Genomic DNA, 10,824 nt, shown 5'->3' with positions numbered 1-10,824 from the left:
ACCAATCAATCACAGATATAGGGATTTGCTAACCAGAAAGCAGATAGATACTGGCCTGTGCACATGGGTGGGGATAGAAGTGGCCATCCCTCCCTGTGAAGCTGGAGGATTCAAGCACTTCTGAGGCTGGGGCTAGAAGCTTTTGCAGCTGGTGTGATGCATGCCTTGGGGGCAGATCCAGACTGATGACTCAGTCAACAGAGATCTCTGTGTCTGTCTCCCCTGCTCCCTGCATCTCCGTTCCTTTCATCACTCCCACCATTAGGTCCCCATAGTAGGAAGCCCTCCCTGGGATAGGCCCAGGAGGAAACCGCCCACCTTATTCCCAGGCGTTCTACACCAGCCAACTTCCAGACCTCTGTCGCCCTGGGGGACCCAGAGCTCAGGACCCCTGGCTGGGTAAAGGGAGGAGTTGGGTTTCAAACCCAATGAGGAAAAGGGGGGAGACAGAGAAGATCCACGTAAATTGACCCAAATGAAGAAGATACCAAAAGAGAATGTTGGATAAAAACTATGTTCCAAAATAATAGCGGGAGTGGGGCTGATAGCATTAATGAGATTTTAACACACCCAGAATATAAGCCTGGGACTGGGGATAGGTAAAAACCCCAGGCTCTGGGTTCAAATCCCAGCCCCACCGCATTCTGGTTTCATGACACCAGCAGGGCTCCCACTGCTGGGACGCAGCTTTCTCAGCTGTGAAATGTGCTGATTCCCACCTGCTTCAGTGAGGTGGTTTGCTGAGCCCAGCCTGAGCTGTCAACACGTTTAATCCACACTAAGTGGCACAAATCCTTGGTGACATGCCCAGCAAGCACTTGACAAATGCCAGATAAACCAGACAGGAAGGTCCCTTAGCACAGTGATTTGGGGGTTACCATCAGGGAGGCAGGGTGTGGGGGAGAGAGAACTTTCCCCAAGGGACAGTCCGTTGTCACCAGCTCCCAGACCAGAAATTGGAACGTTCCCGTCCCATGAGCTCTGACCCTCCCCGCCACCACCCCATCTTGTCACTCCCCACAGAGGTGCCCACAGTCTTATGTCTAACAGTTGTCCTGATCTTGCCCAAATTTGCACCTTTATGTAAATGGAATCACACAGCGTGTCTTGTGTTTAAAGTAAATCTTAAAGAAACATGATTTTTAGGGCTTCCCTGGTGGCGCAGTGGTTAGGAATCCACCTGCCAATGCAGGGGACACGGGTTCGAGCCCTGGTCCAGGAGAATCCCACATGTCGCGGAGCAACTGGGCCCGCGAGCCGCAATTGCTGAGCCCGTGAGCCACAACTGCTGAGCCCACGTGCCACAACTACTGAAGCCCACGCGCCTAGAGCCTGTGCCCCGCAGCGAGAGAAGCCACCGCAAGGAGAAGCCCGCGCACCGCAACGAAGAGTAGCCCCCGCTCGCCGCAACCAGAGAAAAGCCTGCTCGCAGCAATGAAGACCCAATGCAACCAAAAATAAATAAATAAATTTATAAAAAAAAAAGAAACATGATTTTTAAAATATTGAAAGTAAAAAAAGAAAGTCTATCTGGGGCCCAGAAAAATGCCCCCGTTTTAACACCAAAAGTCCCACATGCCGGGAAGGTTGGCTGGTCCCCCAGTGTTCCGGCCTGGGACCTAGGATTGTAGGGGCTTCGAACTGTCCCCTCAGGGACCGGGAGCCCTGGGCACATGCGTAATGATTCTTTCAGGTCCAGGAAGCTAGGAATTCGAGGCCTCCTATGCAGGATGAAACTGAGGCCCAGAGAGGGGAGCGCTTTCCCAGAGGCCACACACCCAGCTGTCCCAGCTCACATCTGGCAGCTTTCCTCAGAGGCCTGAAAGGCAAACTTGCCTTTGTCCCCAGCTGCGACCGTCCACACAGTCTCCTCCCACGCCCATCCCCGACCAGGGCCCTGTGGCACCACCAGCTCTTACCTGGAGGTGAGGACCTCTGGGCCAGCTACAGGAGGGCAGAGGCGAGCAACAGCGGGAGGAAAGTCCCACTCGCTCCTTCCTGTGTGGGCCCCTCAGCTTCCTGAGCTGCTGTCACTTACCGAAAGTCATGGCCATGTGGGCGATGGGGGGTGGGAGGGGGGCGGGGAGGGGCAGAAAGTTCCGGAAGCCTCTGCAGCAATCGTCCTGCTCAGACAGGCTGCTGGAGACCCCAGACCTAAGGGAAGGGGTGACAGCACAGAGAAGGGCCCAGGTCACACAGGGGTGTCTCACCAGGATCCAGGACTCACTCTCTGTGGGGCCCTGGCAACACCCTGGCTTCTCCAGCCTCAGTTTACCCATCTGTGGCATGTGTGGGTTGGGCACCTAGATGAACTAATTTCGGCGCCTAAGGAAGGGAACTGGGCTGGATCTGCCCAGGAAGGAGGCAGGGAAGTTGCACCAGACAAAAGTCAAGTTCTCCTTCAAGGTATTTCTCCCATGAGACCCTGGGAGGGATAATAGCCCCCTACTGTGCTCTGTGCCCTAAGCCCAGCCTTAGAAACTGTGAAAACCAGACAGACCCGGACCTGCCCTCAGGCTCACCTCACTATCTGATCTGGCAGGGAGGCAATTAATCATTATGGATAACAAAGAAAACCAAGGTAACAGGACAAGCACAGGCTGGGGCTCCGGTGCGGGGGGGGGGGGGGGGGGGGTCGGAGGATCTGTGTAGAGGCCAGGATGGATCCAGCAGGAATCTGAAGTGGGACAAAGAGGGCTCCTGGCAGAGAACACTACGAGCGCAAAGGCCCAGAGGTGGGAGTGAGTCGAGCTGTTTATGGCCCCAAGGGCGTGGCTGGGTGCAGTGAGGAGGGAGGGGGATGGCAGGGCAGTCAGCTGGGGCCAGATCACAGCGGGGTCTGATGGATGCTTTTTAACACCCCTGAGGCTGTCATGAGTGGAGGAGTGGGGCAGTCTCCAGGTCAGACCGGGGCCAGTGTCCTTAGTAGGATACAAACCCCAGAAAGTAGAGCTTTGGGGATAGATTTTAGAGGACCCTTTCATCTCTGTAATCCCGTCACAAGCCCTGGCACAAAAATGGCTTTGGTACGATTTTGTTGACTTTAATTCAGTCACCCACAGACACTTCTTGGGCACTTCCTGTGTGCAGGGCATTGGGGACACAGCAGGGGACAGAGAAGACCCAGTCTCTGCCTGGTGGAGCCAACAGTCTAGTGGGGGAGATGACAATAAATAAACTATTATCGAATCAGTGTTGCAGTGGCCCTCGGTGCCAGGCTGCTAGGAGAAACGCTGAGTCTGGGAGGGATGCGTGGAGGAAGTGACTTTGATACTGAAATCCAAGGACAAGTAGAATTAACCAGAGAGTGATCTGGAGGCGTGGGGAGTTCTGGCAGAGGAACAGCCCAGGCAAAGGCTGAGAAGCTGGGCAAGGTCACAGCGTTCCTGAGAAGGACAGGGTGGCAGGGAAAAGGTGTGCCGAGACGTTTGGAGGCATCAGTGGGGCCTTGTGGGTGGAGGGAAGAGGTATGAGTTGTGTCCTCAGCACAGTGGGAGCCAGAGCAGGCTTGTGGCAGGAAGTGCTGCATGGGAGCTTAGCCATAGTATTTTTCTTTCATTTCCTGGGTGGCTTCAGCAGAGAAGAATGCAAACGTGTACTCCCATCCCTGGCCCTGAGAGGGAGGTTCCTGCCCTCCAGGAAGGACAGTGAGTCTCTAGGCCCCTGACAACTCTATGGTCAGCGTGGTATGTTGAGAATGAGCAGAAGGGGAACAGAGTCAGGACAAAGGTGGCACTATCAGTCCCAGATAGGGGCATGTGACGTCTCCATGAGGAGATTGCAGGAAGCAGAGCCCAGAATTTGCCCAAGAATAAATTGGAGGGCTTCCCTGGTGGCGCAGTGGTTGAGAATCGGCCTGCCAATGCAGGGGACACGGGTTCAAGCCCTGGTCTGGGAAGATCCCACATGCTGCAGAGCAACTAGGCCCATGAGCCACAACTACTGAGCCTGCGCATCTGGAGCCTGTGCTCCGCAACGAGACGCCGCGATAGTGAGAGGCCCGCGCACCGCGATGAAGAGTGGCCCCCGCTTGCCGCAACTAGAGAAAGCCCTCGCACAGAAACGAAGACCCAACACAGCCATAAATAAATAAATAAATAATTAAAAAATGAATAAATTGGAAACTTCAGTGATGCAAATATCCCAAATTTTCTCCAGGCAAAAAGCCATAAATACAAAGAATAAACAAATGGAACTGGAAACAAAGGTAAGCTCATGTCATGGATAAAATATCTTCATAATATAAGCAACTCCTAGAAGACAATTAGAAAATGCCAATGACTTAGCAGGATATGAATCCAGAAATCACAGAAAATGAAATACAAATAGCTGTTAAACCCAGAAAAACATGCTCAGCCTCACTCATAATAAGAGAAATGCAAATTAAAAGCAGGATTGACCCTTGAATAACGTGGGGTTGAACTATGAGGGTCCACTTATACACAAATTTTTTTCAATAAATATGTACTACAGTACTGCACATTCTGCAGTTGGTTGAATCAGTGGGCCCTCAGATATGGAGGGCTGAATATAAAGTTATCCATGGATTTTTGAATGCATGGGGGTCAGCACCCCTAACCCCCCAAGTTGTTCAAGGATCAACTGTATAGTGAAACTATATGATTATTTTAATGGATGGAGGAAATGATGAAATTCAACACCTATTCATGATAAAAAGTCTTAGCAAACCATGTGCAAATGGGAACTTCCTCAATCTGATAAGGAATACCTACCAAAAAAGTCTACAGGTAATATTATACTTAATGTAAAAGACTGAATTGTGTCCTTCCGAGATTGGGAAAAAGCCAAGGATGTCCATTCTCACCTCTTCTATTCAACATTGTTCTGGAGGTCATAACCATTGCAATGAAGCAAGAAAAATAAATAAAAGGTTTAAAGATTGGAAAGGAGGAGGTAAATTTGTCCCTGTTTGCAGATGATATGATTGTTTATATAAAAAATCCAAGGGAACCTATGACAACTACTAGAACTAATAAATGAATTTAGCAAGTTCACAGGTTAAAAAATTAATGTATAAAATTCAGTTGAATTTTTATATACTAGCAGGAAACAACTGAAAATGAAAACAATTTTAAATGCCATTTGCAGCAGCACCAAAAAGATAAAATACCTAGGAATAAATCTAACAAAAGAAGTCTAAGATTGTTATACTAAAAGCTACAGATATTGCTGAGAGAAATTCATGAATACATAAATAAATGGAAAGAAATACCATGTTCATCGGTTGGAAGACTCAATGTTATTAAAACATCAGTTCTCCCCAAATTGGTCTACAGAGTCAATGTAATTCCAATCTAAATTCAACAGAATTTTTTTAATAGAAACTGGCACTGACTTTAAAATTCATATAGAATTGCAAAGGGCCAAGGTGACTTTTAAGAAGAAGATAAAATCAGAGGACTTATTCTACCTGACTTCTAGGCTTATTATAGAGCTAGAGTAATCAAGACAATTTGGTATTGGTGAAAAGATAGACAGATAGATCAATAAAACAGAATAGAGTAACAGACTCATACAAATATAGCCAGTTGATTGTTGACACAGATACTAAGGCAACTAAATGGAGGAAAGGAAAGTTTTTTCAACAAACAGTACTGGAACAACTAGACATCATATGGGAAACAATTAACATCAACCCTTACCTCACATCATACATAAAATTAACTCAAAATGGATCACAGACCTGAATGTATAACCTAAAGGTATAAGACATCTAGAAAAAAACATAGAAGAAAAATTTTTGCCAACTGTGGTAGGCAAAGTTGTCTCAGCTAGCAAACATTGATAAGTTAGACTTCATCATTTTGCTCTTCAAAAGACACACAGAGGGACTTCCCTGGTGGTCCAGTGGTTAAGACCTCACCTTCCAATGCAGGGGGTGTGGGTTCAATCCCTGGCCGGGGAGCTAAGATCCCACATGCCTCATGGCCAAAACAACAAAACATAAAACAGAAGCAATACTGTAACAAATTCAATAAAGACTTTAAAAATGGTCCACATCAAAAAAAAAAAATCTTAAAAAGAAAAAAAAATCTTTTTAAAAGACACCACTGAGAAAACAGAAAGGCAAGACATAGATCAGGAGAAAATATTTGCAATGCATATATTAAATAAACAAAGTACCTGTATCCAGAATATATCAATAACTCCAACAACTCAATAATAAAAGACAAACAACTCAATAAGAAATTGGGCAACAGATTTGAACAGACACTTCACCAAAGAGGATATATGAATGGCCAACAAGCACATGAAAAGATGCTCAACATCGCTAGCCATCAGGGAAATGCAAATCAAAACCACATGAAAAGGGCTTCCCTGGTGGTGCAGTGGTTGAGAATCTGCCTGCCAATGCAGGGGACACGGGTTCGAGCCCTGGTCTGGGAAGATCCCACATGCCGCGGAGCGACTGGGCCCGTGAGCCACAACTGCTGAGCCTGCACGTCTGGAGCCTGTGCTCCGCAACAAGAGAGGCCGCGATAGTGAGAGGCCCACGCACCGCGATGAAGAGTGGCCCCCACTTGCCGCAACTAGAGAAAGCCCTCACAGAAACGAAGACCCAACACAGCCAAAAATAAATAAATTAATTAATTAATTAATTAAAAAAAAAACCACATGAAAATACCATCTCACACCCACTAGAATGGGAAAAATTTAAAAAGATAGACAATAACAAGTGTTGACAATGCATTGCTGTTGGGAACGCAAAATGATGCAGCCACTGTGGAAAAGAGTTTGGCAGTTTCTTAAAGCTGAACATAGAATTACACTCTGACGCAGCGATTCCACTCCTAGGTATTTAGAGAAAATAAAATGGATGTCCATGCAAGGCCTTGTATTCCACCGTTCATCGAAGCTTTATTTGTAATAGTCTTAAACGGAAAACAACCTAAAAGCTCATCAGCAGGTGAATGAATGAACAAGCTGTGGTCCAGCCATCCAGTGCAATACAACTCAGCAATAAAAGGGAATGAACTATTGATACAAACAACAACATGGAACAATCTCTGAATCATCATGCTGAGTGAAAGAAGACAAGCATGAAGCTTCCATATAAAATTCTGGACCGTGCAAACTCATCTTAGTGACAGAAAGCAGATCAGGGTTGCCTGGGGATGAAAGTGGAGAAAAAGCACAGCAAAGGGGTGCAGGATACTGTGGGGGATGGCGTTCATGATTTTTTTTTTTTAAATAAATTTATTTATTTATTTTTGGCTGCATTGGGTCTTCGTTGTTGGGTCTTCGTTGCTGTGCGCGGGCTTTCTCTGGTTGCAGCGAGCGGGGGCTACTCTTCGTTGCAGTGCGTGGGTTTCTCATTGCGGTGGCTCCTCTTGTTGTGGAGCACGGGCTCTAGGCGCGTGGGCTTTAGTAGTTGTGGCACGCGGGCTCAGTAGTTGTGGCTCACGGGCTTAGCTGCTCCGCGCACGTGGGGTCTTCCCGGACCAGGGCTCGAACCCGTGTCCCCTGCATTGGCAGGCCGATTCTCAACCACTGCACCACCTGGGAAGCCCGGTGTTCATGATCTTAATCGAAGTCATGATTTCATAGATTTACACACTTATCAAAACTATGTAAAGTGTGCATTTTAAATAAGTGCAATTTTGTGGACTCCAATTATACTTCAGTCAAGCCGAAAAGATGGGTGGTAGGGAGGAAGGAATACCAAAGGGCCATTTCCCACCTGTCAGACCATCACAGATGAAAAGTGTGAGAACTTGGTGTATTCTTGAGGGTCTGCAGGAACAAATTCTCATTTGCTGCTGTCAAGAGTGGAAATGAGGGAATTCCCTGGTGGTCCAGTGGTTAGGACTCCTCGCTTCCACTGCTGTGGGTTTGATCCCTGGTTGGGGAACTAAGATCCTACAAGTCGTGCAGCACAGCCAAAAAAAAAAAGTGGAAATGACCCAGCCCGATGGAAGGGACCAGACGAAGCTGAAGAAATTGCCCCGAAACCCAGCAAGTCTCCTTCTAGCAAATGAGCCTTCCAGGAATGATACCTATGCACTGTTATTTATTCATCAAAGCACTCTTATAACAGCAATCAGTTGAAAACAACCTAGATGTCCAGCCACAGGGGATTCACTGAATAAACTATGGCCATTCTCAGCATGGAATATTATGCAGATATGCAAAAGAATAAAGTAGCCCAATGCTGACAGTGTGGGAAGACCTCCCAGATATTCTGTGAGGGAAAAAGCAAGGTGCAGGAAGTCTGGGCAGGAAGCTTCAGTTTGTATAGAAAGAGAAGAGACAATGAAGATTTCCTCCTATTGGTGAAGACTCTCTTTGCAGGGAAACATAAACAACTTGTTCCCATGGTGTCCGCTGGGGCAGAGAACCGGGGAGCCATGATAGGTGAAAGAGGGAGACAGTTTATGTTGTTTACCTTTTTGTGCCTGTTGAATTTTGTATCTGTTAATAGTGTTTAAAAGTTAAATGTTTGATCAAAAAAATGAAACATATTTAACTACATAGATTGCGAGGGGAAATGGGAATTCCTGGAGCTGCTGTTCGGAGCTTGACCATGAACCAAACCCATCACTGATAATGAGAACAGCAAACACATATCAAGCGCTCACCAGTACACCAGGCACCCATTGAGGCTTTTATTTTATTTTTTCTTTTTTTGTCTGTGTTGGGTCTTTGTTGCTGTGCGCGGGCTTTCTCTAGCTGCGGCGAGCAGGGGCTACTCTTCATTGCGGTGCGCGGGCTTCTCATTGCGGTGGCTTCTCTTGTTGCGGAGCACGGGCTCTAGGCGCGCGTGCTTCAGTAGTTGTCGCGTGCGGGCTTCAGTAGTTGTGGTGCACAGGCTCACTTGCTCCGAGCATATGGGATCTTCCCTGACCAGGGACTGAACCCACGTCCCCTGCATTGGCAAGCAGATTCTTAACCACTGAGCCACCAGGGAAGCCCCCCACTGAGGCTTTTGACACATAGTAACTCATTTAATCCTCAAAACAACCTCAGAGGTGTGCACTGTGATTCCCATTTACAGATGGGAAAATTGAAGCTGGGGGAAGTGGAGCCTCCAGATTGCTTTGTTTCCCCCACCTCACAACGCCCTAGGACTCCCCCACCCCAAATTAGGCTGAGAAAGGGAAATGGGGGTCTGGCCCCTGGGCGTGGGTTGGGGGGAGATAGCTGCACGGAGCCCACAGAGAGCACCTTCCTCACTTAATTTTTCTCCCCAGCACACACCACGCTCTGCTGTGGCATGGATTTTTCTTATCTTGTTTTTGTCCATTTCCCCCATTAGTATGTCAGCTCCCCCAGGGCTGGAGTTTTTGGTTATCCTTGTCAGTGCTGTGTCCCAGTTCCCGATACACAGTAAGCACTGATGAATGAATGAATGAATGAGTGAATGAATGAATTTGGCGGAGGAGCCCTAGGAAGTTGGGAGTAGGGACAGTTGGGGACAGGAGAGGAGGGGGCAGGAGGCTAGGGCCAGGATGGGGTGGCACCTGGGGTACAAGGGAGTGGATGTCTTGGGGACGTTTTGGGGACAAAAAGACAGGAGCAGAACTCCTGCCAGCCGAGCTCTGGAAGGATGGAGGTGCCAGTAGCCGAGATGGAGAAGGGGGTGGGCAAGATAGGGGAGCTCCGAAGGTGACAGTCAAGATAGGAGGGGCTACTTGGTGATGCAAGCCGAGGTGCACCCGAGAAGCCTGGATTAACAAACTGTTCCCGGGTGCTCAGGGGCCGCCTCTCGAACCAGGAACCTGGCTGCACCTAAATGAATGGTGATGACAGAAACGGAGGGACGCCTGGCTTGAGATCCCCGGTCCAGCACCAGCTTATCCGGCTCGGGTTCCTGCGTGGCGCGAGGTGGGGGAGCCGGGAGGGGTGCGCAGGCGCAAGAGGGTGGGTCGGGGCGTGGCGGAGACCATGGCAAAACTTGTCAGGCAGAACCAAAATGCCAAAAAAAAAAAAAAAAAAAAAAAGGTTTTTAGGCAGAACACACACACACACCCCACACGTTCGTTCCTCCTCCTAGCTGCAGGGGTCACCCTGACCCAGGCTTTGGAGATAGAAGCGCCAGGTCCAAGGCCAGGGCTCTGCCTGTGACCCTCCCTCTCTACTTCATCCTCCTCCCCTTTCCCTTCTCCTCCCCTGTCCTTCTTACTTCTCCTCTTCTGGACCCTCTCCTGCCCTCCCAGGACTCGATTTGTGCCCCAGGTTCCAGGACCTCTTTCCACCGCCTGTTCCCTCCCCGCAGCCTGGGGAAACCGAGGCCTAGAGTTCAGGCACAGTGGGAAGGGCACAGCCAGCAAAGGCAGAGCCCCTGCCACCCCAGTCCAAACAATTACACGCCATTTAAACCTCCCAACAATCCTAAGAGCTGGGGACTATTATTAACCTCACCTTACGGATAGGGAAACTGAAGCCCAGAGCAGTGATGCGCCCGGAAACACTCGGTGGGATTCGAACCTGTGCGTATCCCACCCGGATGTCACCGGCTATTGGCCTCGACCCGGCAAAGACGGGCAAGGGCTCTGCTGCCACCTAGTGGACACTTGCGGCAGCGCTGTTCGGGTGGAGTCGCCTCTCGCCTGTCGGACGGCCCAGGCAAGGGGCCAGAGCCAGGAGGGTGTAGGCCTGATGCCCTGACCGCCCTTCCTCCATCATGTTCTCCCGCCAAGTTTCCCAATTTTCACAACCTAAGTGTCCACCTGGAAGACATGGACTAACTTATCTCCTGCCCATGTTGGGATCACGACTTCTTCAGCACAGAAAGACCCCAAAATGCGGGGGGGGGGGGGATATAAAAAGCATTAATTGGAATGCATACAAAAAAATTAAAGA

This window comes from Balaenoptera acutorostrata, chromosome 2 (genome assembly GCF_949987535.1).
Source record: "Balaenoptera acutorostrata chromosome 2, mBalAcu1.1, whole genome shotgun sequence".
In the NCBI taxonomy this organism is placed as follows: Eukaryota; Metazoa; Chordata; class Mammalia; order Artiodactyla; family Balaenopteridae; genus Balaenoptera; species Balaenoptera acutorostrata.
Note: the sequence above shows the minus strand (reverse complement) of the source record.